A 15,389-nucleotide genomic window follows, 5' to 3' on the forward strand; every position below is an offset into this window, starting at 1 on the left:
ATCCAACCTAATCCCATTTCCCAGCTCTTGGTGTTAGCGCTGCAGGTTAAAGCATCCCAAGAGCACATCCAAGTACTTTTTAAATGTGGTTAGGTTTCCTTCCTCTATCACCCTTTCAGGCAGTGAGTCCAGATACCAGAACCCTTTGGGTGAAGCAATGTCCCCTCAAAACCCCTCTAAACATTCCACCAATTACATTAAATCTGTGCTTCCTAGTTTTTGTCCCCTCTGCTAAGGGAAATAGGTCCTCTCTATCGACTTTATCTGTGCACCTCATAATTTTATTCACCTCAATAAGTCTCCCCTCAGCCTCATCTGTTCCAAGGGAAACAGACCCAGCCTATTCAGTCATTCCTCATAGCTAAGATTCTCTACTCCTGGCAACAACCTTGTAAATCTCCTCTGTACCCTCCCCAGTGCAATCACATCTTTCCTGTTATATAGTGACCTGAACTGCACGCAGCACTCTAGCTGAGGCCTAAATAGTGTTTTATACAGTTGAAGCATAAACCCCTGCTCTTGTATTCTATGCCACGGCTAATTAAGGCAAGCATTCCGTATGCCTTCTCAACCACCTTGTTTAAATGTCCTGCTATCTTCGGGGATCTGTGAACATGCACCCCAAGGTCCCTTTGTTCCTCTACCCTACTCAGTGTCCTACCATTTAATGTGTATTCCCTTTCCTTGTTAGCCCTCCCCAAATGCATTACCTCACACTTCTCCGGATTGAATTCCATATGCACACTGTTCTGGCCATCTGACCAATTTATTGATATCTTACTGCAGTCTACAGCTTCCTGCTTCAGTGTCAACCACATAGCCGATTTTCGTATGATCTGCAAACTTCTTAATCGTACCCCTATATTCAAGTGTAGGTCATTGATATACACCACAAAAAGCAAGGGACACAGTACTGAGCTATTTGGAACACCACTGGAAACAGCCTTCCAATCACAAAGACACCCATCAAGCATTACACTCTGCTCCCGGACTCCGAGCCAGTTTTGAATCCAACTTGACAATTTGACCTGGATCCCATGGGCTTTTTAACTTCGTGAGAAGTCTGCCATGTAGAACCTTATCAAAAGCCTTGCTAAATTCCATATAAACCACTTCAAAAGCACTACTCTCTTCTACCCTGCTTGTTACCTCCTCAAAAAATTCAATCAAGAATGTAGGACACGACCTTCCCTTAACAAATCTTTGCTGACTATCCTTGATTAATCCATGCCTTTCTAAATGAAGATTTATCCTACCCTTCAGAAATTTTCCCAATAAGTTTCCCACCACCGAGGTTATGCTGACTGGCCTGTAATTACCCGGTCCATTCTTTTTTCCCTTTTTAAACAAGGGTACCATATTAGCAGTCCTCCAGTCCTCTGGCACAACACCTGAATACAGAGAGGATTGAAAGATGATGCTCTGGGCCTCTGCTATTTTCTCTTTTACTTCGCTTAACAGCCTGGAACGCATTTAATCCGAACCTGGGGAATTATCCACTTTTATAGCTGCTAAACCCCTTCATACTTATTTTTAGTGCTTTGTGTTAAAGGTAGATATTTAAAATCAGTACCATTAACTTAATCTAGATCAAGTAAGTAGTCAGGAAACTACACTGTACACTAAGTTACCTAATTATAAAAGCTATTAAATGTATTTAAATAATACCAGGACATATGGGGATGGACGTGCAGGTGGTGTGCCACAACAGCAGCTTGTGGGTGTTTGTGGAGAGCAGTGTGATCCCGGACACCCACGTTTGAAATACCTGCCCGCATCTTGAGAAAATTCAGCTCAGACCTTTTGAGCTGGAGTCTGAGGTGTGACATTGTGGGGCATCAGGGATGGTGGGGGCGGGATTACCTGGACACTTTGATCCAGGAGGCAGTCACAACCCTTTGGTTTGCTTAGTGGTCAGAGACAGGACGGTGTGACTGTAACTCAGGCAGTTTGATCAAATAACCATAACAGAAATGCCGTTGCAATGTGGCCAAGGTTAGGAAATAAATATCCCAAGATACTTAACTTTTAGAAGAGATAGGCAAAATGGAATAGGAGGAGGGATAGCCACGATAGTAAAGAATGGGATAAAGACATTAGAGAGAAAGGATCTCAGCTCTGAAAATCAAGAGGTTGAATCAGTTTGGGTGGAGCTAAGAAACAGCAAGTGGCAGGAAATATTGCTGGGAATTTTTTATTGGCCCCCAAACAATTGTTTTAATGTAGGACTGAGTATAAATCAGACTATTAGAGACACATATAACAAGGGTACTACAGTAATCATTAATCTACATAGAGACTGGGCAAAGCAAACTTGCAGTAATAGTTTGGAGGACAAATTCATGGACTGTATGCAAGATCGTTTTCTGGATCAGTATGTTGAGGAACCAACTTGGGGACAGGCTATTTTATAATCTAGAATTTTGCAATGAGAAAAAGATAATTAATAACCTTTTACAAAAGGGACCTTTAGTGAAGGGTTACCATTATATGTAGAATTTTATATTGAGGTTGAAAGTGATTTAGTTAAATCCGGAACTGGGTTCATAAATCTTAAAATAAAAATACTTAGTTATTAGGGGCAAATTGGCTACGGTAGATTGGGAAAGTATATTAAAAGGTAGTCAACGAATGGCTAGCATTTATATAATTAAGACTTAATTTACAACAAATTTGCCTTCCTTTGAGGCACAAGAACCCCACATGCAAAGTGGTCCAACCGTGGCTACCAAGAGAATTTAAAGATAGTATTACATCAAAGGAAGAGGCTTATAATGCTGCCAAAATGTGTAGGAAGCCTGAAGATTGGGAGGATTTTAGAATTCAGCAAAGGAAGACGAAGACATTGATAAAGAAAGGGAAAATAGCATATGAGAGTAAACTCCTGAGAGACATAAAAAGTACTAAAAAATCTTCTATACATATATAAAAATGAAAAGATTAGCAAAAGTAAACGACGTTCCCATACAGGCTGCGACAGGAGATATTATAATGGGGAATAAGGAAATGGCTGAGAAAATAAACAAATACTTTGTGTCTGTCTTCATGGAAGAAGATGTGAAATACTTCCCGGAAAAAGTGGAGAGCCAATGCAGCTGGGGCTCAGTGGGTAGCACTCCCTTGGTGGGAGGGGATGGGAGTGAGCAGGTGCTGCTGGTAGTGGGCAGCACTCCATTGGTGGGAGGGGATAGCAGTGAGCAGGTGCTGCTGGTAGTGGGTAGCACTCCCTTGGTGGGAGGGGATAGCAGTGAGCAGGTGCTGCTGGTGGTGGGTAGCACTCCCTTGGTGGGAGCGGAAAGCAGTGAGCAGGTGCTGCTGGTGGTGGGTAGCACTCCCTTGGTGGGAGGGGATAGCAGTGAGCAGGTGCTGCTGGTAGTGGGTAGCACTCCCTTGGTGGGAGGGGACAGGAGTCAGCAGCTGCTGCTGGTAGTGGGTAACACTCCCTTGGTGGGAGGTGATAGCAGTGAGCAGCTGCTGCTGGTAGTGGGTAGCACTCACTTGGTGGGAGGGGATAGCAGTGAGCAGGTGCTGCTGGTAGTGGGTAGCACTCCCTTGGTGGGAGGGGACAGGAGTCAGCAGCTGCTGCTGGTAGTGGGTAACACTCCCTTGGTGGGAGGGGATAGCAGTGAGCAGGTGCTGCTGGTAGTGGGTAGCACTCCCTTGGTGGGAGGGGAGAGGAGTGAGCAGCTGCTGCTGGTAGTGGGTAGCACTCACTTGGTGGGAGGGGATAGCAGTGAGCAGGTGCTGCTGGTAGTGGGTAGCACTCCCTTGGTGGGAGGGGAGAGGAGTGAGCAGGTGCTGCTGGTAGTGGGTAGCACGCTCTTGGTGGGAGGGGATAGGAGTGAGCAGGTGCTGCTGGTAGTGGGTAGCACTCCCTTGGTGGGAGGGGATAGGAGTGAGCAGGTGCTGCTGGTAGTGGGTAGCACTCCCTTGGTGGGAGGGGATAGCAGTGAGCAGGTGCTGCTGGTGGTGGGTAGCACTCCCTTGGTGGGAGCGGAAAGCAGTGAGCAGGTGCTGCTGGCACTGGGTGCTGCTGGTAGTGGGTAACACTCCCTTGGTGTGAGGGGATAGCAGTGAGCAGGTGCTGCTGGTAGTGGGTAGCAATCACTTGGTGGGAGGGGATAGCAGTGAGCAGCGGCTGCTGGTAGTGGGTAGCACTCCCTGGTGGGCGTGGATAGCAGTGAGCAGGTGCTGCTGGTAGTGGGTAGCACTCCCTTGGTGGGAGGGGAGAGGAGTCAGCAGCTGCTGCTGGTAGTGGGTAACACTCCCTTGGTGGGAGGGGATAGCAGTGAGCAGGTGCTGCTGGTAGTGGGTAGCACTCACTTGGTGGGAGGGGATAGCAGTGAGCAGGGGCTGCTGGTAGTGGATAGCACTCCCTTGGTGGGAGGGGATAGCAGTGAGCAGGTGCTGCTGGTAGTGGGTAGCACTCACTTGGTGGGAGGGGATAGCAGTGAGCAGGTGCTGCTGGTAGTGGGTAGCACTCCCTTGGTGGGAGGGGAGAGGAGTGAGCAGGTGCTGCTGGTAGTGGGTAGCACGCTCCTGGTGGGAGGGGAGAGGAGTGAGCAGCTGCTGCTGGTAGTGGGTAGCACGCTCTTGGTGGGAGGGGATAGGAGTGAGCAGGTGCTGCTGGTAGTGGGTAGCACTCCCTTGGTGGAAGGGAATAGCAGTGAGCAGGTGCTGCTGGTAGTGGGTAGCAATCCCTTTGTGGGAGGGGATAGCAGTGAGCAGGCGCTGGTGGTAGTGGGTAGCACTCCCTTGGTGGGAGGGGATAGCAGTGAGCAGGTGCTGCTGGTAGTGGGTAGCACTCCCTTGCTGGTGGGGATCGGAGTGAGCAGGTGCTGCTGGTAGTGGACAGCACTCCCTTGGTGGGAGGGGATAGCAGTGAGCAGGTGCTGCTGTTAGTGGGTAGCACTCCCTTGGTGGGAGGGGCTAGCAGTGAGCAGGTGCTGCTGGTAGTGGGTAGCACTCCCTTGGTGGGAGGGGATAGGAGTGAGCAGGGGCTGCTGGTAGTGGGTAGCACTCCCTTGGTGGGAGGGGATAGCAGTGAGCAGGTGCTTCTGGTAGTGGGTAGCACTCCCTTGGTGGGAGGGGATAGGAGTGAGCAGGGGCTGCTGGTAGTGAGTAGCACTCCCTTGGTGGGCGGGGATAGCAGTGAGCAGGTGCTGCTGGTAGTGGGTAGCATTCCCTTGGTGGGAGAGAATAGCAGTGAGCAGGTGCTGGTGGTAGTGCGTAGCACTCCCTTGATGGGAGGGGATAGCAGTGAGCAGGGGCTGCTAGTAGTGGGTAGCACTCCCTTGGTGGGCTGGGATAGCAGTGAGAAGGTGCTGCTGGTAGTGACTGGCACTCCCTTGGTGGGAGGGGATAGGGGTGAGCAGGTGCTGCTGGTAGTGGGTAGCACTCCCTTGGTGGGCTGGGATAGCAGAGAGAAGGTGCTGCTGGTAGTGGGTAGCACTCCCTTGCTGGTGGGGATCGGAGTGAGCAGGTGCTGGTGGTAGTGCGTAGCACTCCATGATGGGAGGGGATAGCAGTGAGCAGGTGCTGCTGGTAGTGGGTAGCACTCCCTTGGTGGGAGGGGATAGGGGTGAGCAGGTGCTGTTAGTAGTGTGTAGCACTCCCTTGGTGGGCTGGGATAGCAGTGAGAAGGTGCTGCTGGTAGTGAGTAGCACTCCCTTGGTGGGAGGGGATAGGAGTGAGAAGGTGCTGCTGGTTCTTCCATTGCTGCAGGCAGTTGGAGTGAGCTTTTAACACGTTGATGATTTTTTCAAGTTTTTGGGCCATTTTGATCCTTTAACAGCAGCCTGAAGAATCTGGTGTCCGCGAAGGAGAGGAGGCGGGAGCGGGGTGCGTGGTAATTGTAAGTACTCCAAAGGAAGACGGGGAGTCTACATCTCGAAGAACAGGAGGGGGAAAGACAAGGAGAGGTTGCAAGAGGCAGGAACCTTAATGTGACAGCCGGTCGGGAGCGGGGAGACAAAGACACCAGAAGGGAGAAAGATAGGTGCAGATATGCCATTGTCCGAGAGACAGAAGAAATGGGGAACAAGTTTAAGTGGTGGAGTTGAGGCCGAAGGGAGCGGCACTATTGGAGGTAGGAAGAATCTCTAAGGGAGATTTTTTATCTGACGGGGAGCAGGGACAGGAGAATACAGAAGAGCTCGAGAGTGAGAAATCAGAGGGGACAGGGAGATGAAAGTGGTGGGAGAGGTGGCATCGTGTGGAAAGAAAGCGATTAGTGAAGCGCAGAGGGAGAGAGAAGGGGCAGCTCCTCAGCACAAACCTAATGCAAGGAAGAGGCTGAAACTGCAGGGAAGGTTCAAACAGGAGGGGAAAAGAGCCGGAGGCTGTTGGAGAAAGCGACAGCTGCCCGAAAGTTTGGGAAGGAGCATGAGAGCAGGGAAGGGCCAGAGATTAAATTATGGGAAATTATCATGCATACTTCCCTTATTCGGAGCCATTATTACATTCGTCTCGATTAATGTGAACGCACTGAGTGGTGAGAACGAATTGCAACATTTGGAGCATTGTTTTAAAGCACTGACTTGTTGTGTCTGCAAGAAATCTTTTGGGATAAGGATATCCTGGTATGCGTTCTGAAGCTTTGGAAGGGAGAGGTGTTTGCAACTTGTGCAAACAATCGCTGTAGAGGGGTGGCTTGTTGGTGAGCCCGTCAACAAAAGAGAATGTTGCCTTGATGAACAAGTACACTGAGAGGAGAATTAACGGTTAAAGGATAAAAATGGTTGAATTGAATTGCGATCTCTTTAATATCTATGCACCGAACGAGCATTGCAAGCGTCACAAATGTTTTCGGTGGTTTTGTACTGAAGTGGCTGAGGCGGAAAACCTGAGTATAGTGGGGGATTTTAATGTATTTCTTTCTCGGATGGACATTTCAACCCAGATGGCCATTAAGGATGATAACACCAAAGGGATGTTTGTAAAAATAATGACAAAATGACATTTGAGAGAATTATGGAGGGATCGGAACCCCATATAAAGGGAGTTTTCCAGAACAAGTTGAGTGGAAGATGTTTTAAAACAGAGCTGAATATATTTTGGGTAAATGCGGGAAGGGTTACGTTCTGAGGTGTTGGAGATTATTGCAAAAATGCTTTTTTTAGTGACCACTCGGCTTTGGTTCTAAGAATTAAGAACAGCAGAGTTAAGATCGGTCCAGGGGGGTGGATGTTAAACAACCAAAACCTGAAAGAAATCGCTTCAAAAGAAGGGATTTTAAATATAATAAATAATGCTCAGAAGGAACCTTTGCTCTTGAAAGAAAGAAGCGTTTGGTGGGACAACTTCAAATATGAGGTACGCATTTTTTCGGTCCATTTTGGGAAATAGAGAGCGGCAGCTAACTGGCGTCGCAAGGAGAGTGTCAATAAAAGACTTACAGATGTCTGTAACGCAGTTGACGGAGGGGATAAGGGAGCTGACACTAAGTGGGTAGTTTTAAAGGAGGAGTGGAATTCATTGCAAGCTGAAAAATGCAAGGGGGCCATTCGCCATGCAAAGGCTAAAGATGAATTAGAGGGCGAAAGATTAATTAGATATTTCCTAGAGCAAGGGAAGCTGCGACAGAGATTATCATTATTTGAAGTGTTGACGGTTGTGAAGAAGGTCATTTATGAAAGTTTGGATATTTTGGAGGCTGCTAGCAGCTTATATCAAGATTTATATACAAAATAAGACATTTCCAAATTGCAGATGCAGAAGGTAAGTGCTTTTGTTAGAGACGTTTTAAAGGAGGATGGGATAAGAATGTGTGACAAACAAATAGGATTAGTGGAAATATATGTGGCAATAAGTGGAATGATGCGGTGTGGGGTCGTATGAGGCGCGAGGGGGGAGCCAGGGTCCGATGGAATAAGTGCAGAATTTTATGAAGAAGTTTTACAGATTTTAAGTCTATTGCTCTAAGAGGTTTTTGAGGGGATTAAAATTGAGGGTCGGCTGGCCCCATCTATGATGAGAGGTTTCAAAAACTTAGCTTATATAAAAATAAAGGGGAAATAAGGTATCTAAAGAATTGGAATTCCATCACGTTATTAAATGTGGGTTATAAGATCTATGCACGGGTTATGGTAAATCTTATGTAGGAGGTGATGGCGCAGATAGTTTTGCTCTCTCAGTCCTATGAAGTCATAGTCCGGGACATCGCAGACTCTGTGGTCTCAATCCGAGATGCGATAGAGCACATCGAAGAGAGTGGGCGGGAGGCTTATGTATTAACGATAGATCAAGAGTGAGCCTTTGATAGTGTCTCTCATGAGTTTTTAATTATGGTTTTAGAAGCGTTTGGTTTCGGGGAAAATGTCATTGAGTGGCTAAGGATGTTTTATTCAAACATATTTCGCAGTGTTATATGTAACGGTTTTTTATCCAAGTATTTTCCGATACAGATGTCAGTGAGACAGGGTTATCGCCTGTCACCATTCTTGTACACATTGATAGCAGAACCGTCATGTTACATGATGTGAAAGGAACAAGGTGTAGTCGGGATTGCGGTTCCCAGTTCCGGGCGGGTGTCGGTAATACACCAATATGCAGATGACACAAATATAACATTGAGAAATGGGGAGTCAATGAGGAAATCTAGGGGCGTAGTGGAGGAGTTTTATAGGGCTTAAGGAGCCAGAGTGAATTATAATATGTCCCAGTGCCTGGTTGCAGGAAGGGGTAGGGGCAAAGTGTTGGAGGAAATGCCCTTTATGGTGCTGGAAGTTTTGGAAGCTTTTGTGTTGCATATGTGGTGCAAGAAGGACAGGGAAGGAGTGGATCGATAAAATTGGGAACCGGAGGTTAGGAAAATTAAAGAGATTTTGGGAAGATGGGAAAGAAGTTGATTGAAAGTGCAAGGAAGTGCGACAGTGATGTCCGCTCTCCTGCTATCTAAGCTATGGTACTTATTGACGGTGAAGGATCTTCCTGAGTGGGAGGAAATTTCCATCAAAGAGGCTTGTGTGAGGTTTTCATGGGCAGGGAAATCAGCCTTGGTTGCTTATAATACCATCATTTGACGGAGAAATCAGGGAAGACACAATTTCCCACGTATTGATCTAAAAAAAAATTCCTTCGAATCAAATGGGTGAAGTGATTTCTTCAGACGTCAAACACATGTTTGTGGAAGAGTTGTTTTGAGCGTTTTTTTTTAAACGAAGTGGGATAGGTGGGTAGGGGATATTGTATATAGAATACAAGAATATCTGTTTGAAATCGATTAAACCTCTCCCTTTGGTTTATAAGGAGATTGTAGAGTTTCGGCTAATTTTTAAAAAGTGTGCAGTTTATGCCCAAGGGTGCTGAGGAATTTTTTGCGCTTATTTTTGAATAGTTGGCTCAACCTTGAAGGTATTATTTAATCAAGCTTTTATAAAAGCTGGTATTATATGTGTGAAGGATGTATAATACGAGGTAATTCCAGATTGGTTGCCAGAAGCGACAGTGAGGGACCTGGTGTGGGAGGAAGATCAGGAGCTAGAGGAAAACTCAATTATGATCATGTATGAGAATATGGTGAGGGCAATACCACAGGATTGGATGGAATAAATACATGCGGAAATCTCCAAAGGAAATAAAATGCATCCCGCTATTCCAAGCTTTCTGCTGGAGAAAGGGGAAAAGTTGTTCCAATTTGACAACTGTAATACTCAAGATTTCTATGCGTTATTTAGAGAATGGAGATTCAAGACACCTGAGTGTAAGGAGTTTTGGCAGCGTACATACCCACAGCTGGAAGGGAGTGTGGGTGCATTTTAAATGTCCAGAATGAATTGAACTGGATTTCAATTTGGTTCATTACCGGATTTTTACCATGATGGTCTTGTGTAATATTGGGCGAGAGAAGGGGGCAACTTTCCCAGTGTGTGGGACATGGGATGAGACTCTGTCGCATTGACTGTTGTTATGTCCGCAGTTAAAGGATTTTAAGTACTATGTTCGAGAGTTGTGTGAGTTTGTTTTGCTGGGTGGGGACCGAAGAGCGAGAATGGGAATCTGGTGGGATTTCATTTTGAGATGGGGATTGCAGGAAAGTCTGGCAGAGTCTAGCGGAGAGGCCATTAATTTAATGCTCAGTTTGACTAGATTCGTGATTGTGCAAAGAAGGAATGCTCTGTTTTTTCAGGGGAGGAGAATAAATCTACAAGAGTATTTTAATATAAGCTAAAATATCATTATAAGGCTCTGTGGATGTTTTATTCAGAAAGGAATTTAAAGATGGTATTTTTACGATCAATTCTTAAAGTACGATCGACTAATACATTTTACGGGAGACAAATTAAACATTAGGGTTTGGTGTTAATATGTGGTGGAGGAATGGCTGTGCAGAGCGTCGGAATGGATTTGTATGATACAATGGAATGATCACGATGAAGTAATTGTGTTTAATGTTCAATAAATACTTTTTAAAAACCGCCCAGTCTCGTCTGATCTTGGAAGCTAAGCAGAGTCAGGTCTGGCTAGTATTTGGGTGGGACAAACAGAAACAGAACAGAGAATAATGTAGAAAGAGCAGCAATTAAAGTGACGAAAAAAGCAAAGCCAACTAGCATGCTGTTGGAATGCATGTGCGTTATTGCGAGGAGTGTTACACATAAGATTGACAAGTCGCAGGCGCAAGATGCAATATGTGATTATGAAGTAGCGGATATAAGGAGAACTGGCTTAAAAATGTGCAGGATTTGAAACTCTCTAGCATCTCAGGTTGCTGAGGGAAGTGGGGATGGAGATAACAAATGCTTCAGCCTTGTATTTTGCATTCCCCTACTGGGCTCCACCATATTTGACGATGGGGATTGTACGAAAGACTGGTATTAGCGATTCTTAGTAGATGGGAATCATATATGTATAAATTCAAGCGTAGCCATTGACCAACTAACCTTATCCATGATTCTCTGTGAGTATGGAAATGCCAAGGACTGTTCCAATGTAGCCACAAGACAATTAAAAAGCAGTTTTGACCAATGTTAGATAACAAATAGCCACAGGCTCAGGCTGCAGGTGCAGGTTAAATAACATGTTATTGTACTATTAACATATTATAATTCTAAGTAGGTATCAGAGTTCGCTTAACAAAACTAATTGCAAAGATATTTGAGAGATAATTAGTATAATGGATGAAAATTAAAGAGATCTTGGGAGTACATGTATCCACTTGGTAGATCAAAGTGAGATAGCCTGAACACCGTCAAGATAAAGGAGGCAGCTCTGACATGGGCCCCTTGGTATTAGGCCTTGCACTGCTTGTACCAGGGAAGCTAGAATAAGAGAGATAAGATAAATTCCAATAAAGTGAAGAAATGTATAAACAAGATAACGATGGAACAGTGTAGAGTTATTGGAAAGTTACCGACCAGGAGAAGTCAAGGTGCTGCCCTCAGTCTGATTGACAGATGGTATATTGCCCATTAGAAACTATGAAAATAGGTGATTTTGTTAACGACCATATTTTGTTAACGGCCAAACGAACTGTTGATAAGAAAATGGTTGAAACCTCGAACTAAAAGAATGACTTCACACAAAACTACCGCGAAGGCAAAGGAACAGGTTGAAGAAGACGTCACCTGTGTCCGAGAAGTTCCAGAGTCAAAGGGCTGCAAGCTACTCGTTAAACTCTCGCTCACTGTTAAGTATATTATGCCATAAGCTTCCTAAATCTTGAACTGTTGCTCAAACATACTGGCTGCTGTATATTTGTGTCTTTTCCAAGAACACTGAGGGATCATTTAAGATCTTATAGATTGGCACCCTTCAGACGGGACTAGCCAAAGCGGCTAGTATTGTGTACTAGATCGGACCTCGAAAGTAGCTTCCTGATCAGCTGCTGCTCTTCAGGAGGGATAACCCCCTCGTGGGGAGTGCCCCTGAATTGCACGGCGATAGTTATTGATGGTAGAGGTCTGTTAAGAAAATTACAAAATGGCTAGTAAGAGTTTCGTTAACGCATATAAGAGTAAGTTAGACAGAGGTGCCTGTGAGGAGCAAGTACAGTTATTATTGGCAGAATGTTTAACCAAAGGAGACCGAGTCCCCTTTGAAGAGATGAGAAACTTTATTCAGGAAAGTGTGAAGCTAAAGAAAATGAAAAGTGATAAGGCGACATGGCTACTCGCCTATGCAGTATTTTACTGTGCGCAAAAAGCTGATGAGTAATGTAAGATACCAAGTAAAGAGATAGAAGAGCTAAGAGCACAACACAATGAGTTAAAGGAAAAACATAGCCGGCCTCTTAATCTATTTCATTCCTTGTGCCTCTTTAGTCTTGTTAAAGGGTTTTCACCCGAAACGTCGACTCTAATTTCTCTCCACAGATGTTGCCTGGCCTGCTGAGTTTTTCCAGCATTTTCTGTTGTTATTTCGGATTTCCAGCATCTGTAGCATTTTGCTATCATATAGCCGGGAGGTAGAGGACTTAAAAAAGCAGTAAGAGCTGGAGGTCGAACACATAAAAGGAAAGCATTTTTCAAGAAGTAGGAGATTTGAAAAAGCGAATTACTGACTTAGAGAGCAAGACCTCTCAAGCTGCGGGAGTTCTGCAACAAAAGAGCGCGTGCGCGGTCCAGGCAGGATTGCTATGCGTGAACTAGAAGAAACCGAACAGGCATTACAATCTTGTGAGATAGAGAGGGAGAATCTTATCCATGACTTACAAAATGCCAAAGACACCTTGCGGGAAATTCTCCCGCAAGAGGGAGAGACGGATCAGACTCTGTGTAGATTGAAGATATACGAACTAGATGGAAAGCTGGAAAAACGGGAGGCTGTTGTGGCTGCCGTTACGATTCAGCAGTGGGAGCAGTGGGGGGAGGAGAGGTGAGACGCACTGGAGAAAAGGCATAGCTGCACGGTGGACATGATGGTTGGGGATACCCCGGGGTGTCCTCCATCCATGAGAATAGGCGGTCGGCCCCTGTGAGCGTCATAGTTAGAACCCAAGCGTATAATGACAAGGGGGAGGAAACCACCTCCGAGAAGCGCTCCATTACCCTCAATGCTGTCGACGTACAAGCTTGTGTTAATGGGTTAGGCCCCATAACACGATCCGAGTGCCCCAACGACGTTAAAGCTTGATGGCCGACTTGGAAGCGGGGCACAGCGAATTAGGGGACACCGATTTGAAATGCGTCCTCCTCGCTGCCAGCAACCCCAAGATACTGCAAAATCTTCGTTCCTGGTTTATAATATCGCTACTACCTCGGCAGAAGTCATGGAGTCCATTCAGGAGCATGAGCAGCATGGATATGGCTAAGACATGTAATCAAGCAACTCAGGGACCAGTAGAATCGCCCACTGTATAGCGTGACAAGCTCGACACGGTTTATGGTGGAACCCAAGGGGTTGCACCTGACTCCGATGATGAAGGTAAGGACCAGGAGCCATTCAAGAAAGCTCACTGAGGCATGCTCTAGGACACATAGTCTCGCCTGAGACTGGGTGGACTGAGCTACTCCAGTACACCAATCAGTCATGGACTTTTGCAACGGATGGGTGTGGACCAACTAAACATGTTAGTGTGGTAGAACGGCCAGTTATGCCCACTGCACCCCGCTACACACGTTGATTCGAAGGAAATTGTTATAACTGTGGGAGACCTGGGCACTACTCTAAATTTTTAGGAAGCCTCAAAAACAGTGCCAACGGTACCCTCCCTTTCAAGGAAATCTACCCCCACCCCCAAGGTAGATCAATTGGCCGCAGAAATGAGTAAATTAACAGCCATACCGAGCATTCCTATTATTACATGAGCTAATCAGGTGGCAGCCATCTCGGATCCGGCTGTACAACAACCACAGGGATCACAGACAACGGCCCAATGAAGGGGACGGGTCACCTCTTTTTCTGAAGTGGGTTCCGACGTGATGTTAACGGGCGACCAGAAATGTCATGTGCTCTACCGGGGAGCCGACAACATATCATGCTTATTGACACCCGTTCATCTGTTACCTCATCCATACCCCACATCCTGAATGCCATACTGCGGCGGGCAAAGGTTACTTGACGTTACAAGGCTTTGATGGGAGGTCAACCTCTGCTTTAAGAGGGAAATGATAACTATGTGCACAAACGGGATTGATTTGAATGTTGATGACCCTGTCACGATGACAATTCCTGACGGAAGGGGCATATTGGGAAAGGATATTTTGGAAAGTTACAGGAAAATTATTGATTACAACCAGTGGTGTATTTGGATCGGGAGATGAGGTCGTGAATTGGTTGAAATATCGGATGCCCAATCCGTATTCGCGATTAAGAGGACTTGCATGTACGAGGCACCAGACCACCCAGATAAGAAAGTCAAATTATTAATTCAAATGCACTCACCCGCATTCGCCACTGGTATGCATGACTGCGGTCGAATGGAGGGTGAGGTGACGTTTAAGGGACTGCCCCACTCCTTTTTTAAACGGTAGCCAATTCCCAAAGAAAGTAATCCCGAAATTAGAGATTTAATCGACTCCCTCTTAAAACAGGGCATTCTGAGAACAGGCACTTTCACGGCCAATTCACCAGCTTGGCCAGTTCGGAAGCTGGATGAAAGCTGCAGGCTCACTACTGATAACCGAAGTATTAAGAAGGTTACACCCAAGAATGCCCCTATCATTAAGGAAGCGCCGACCTTATTATCAGAACTCGCAAAAGACTCTAAAAAGTACTCCACCCTAGACAGTACGAATGGATTTTGGATTATACCCATCAGAACAGAGGATCAATATAAGTTTGTCTTTACCTTTGAGGACCAGAGTTACACGTGGACATGCCTACACCAACGCCCCGATCACCTTCCATACCAGATTGGTATGGTTCCTGAAAACTTCTTCTAAGCCCCAGTGCATGCTTCAGTATGTCGACGTCTTGCGACAGGCGACAAGTTCAATCGAGTAGCACCTTGAACTGTTAGGTGAATTTTTAACACTGTTAAGCAGTTCAGGCTAGAAATGTAATCCTCGAAAAGCTCAGCTTTTGCAGCAACAGGTCTCCTATTTGGGATTGAGGATCCCTCCATGGGGTAAGAGCTTCTGCAGGTATATAAGAAAGGAAGAGGGTAGCTAAAGTTAACGGTGGTCGCTTCGAATATGAGACTGGGGAATTAATATTGGGGAATGGGGAAATGGCAGAGATTCTGAAAAAATATTTTTTATCTGTCTTCACGGTAGAAGACACTAACAACATCCCAATAACGGATTATCAAGGGGCCACAGGGAGGGAGGAACTAAAGACAACAACTATCAGTAAGGAAATAGTACTTGGTAAAATAAGTGACTAAAAGATGAAAAGTCCTCTGGACCTGACGGGCTGCATCCCAGGGTCTTAAAACAAGTGGCTGCAGAGAAACTGTATGCATTGGTTGCAAAATACCAAAATTCCCTGGATTCTGGAGACGTGCC

Source organism: Somniosus microcephalus, unplaced genomic scaffold (genome assembly GCF_052327205.1).
Source record: "Somniosus microcephalus isolate GS21.2 unplaced genomic scaffold, FLI_Smic_1.0 unresolved_chr5, whole genome shotgun sequence".
NCBI classification, from domain to species: Eukaryota; Metazoa; Chordata; class Chondrichthyes; order Squaliformes; family Somniosidae; genus Somniosus; species Somniosus microcephalus.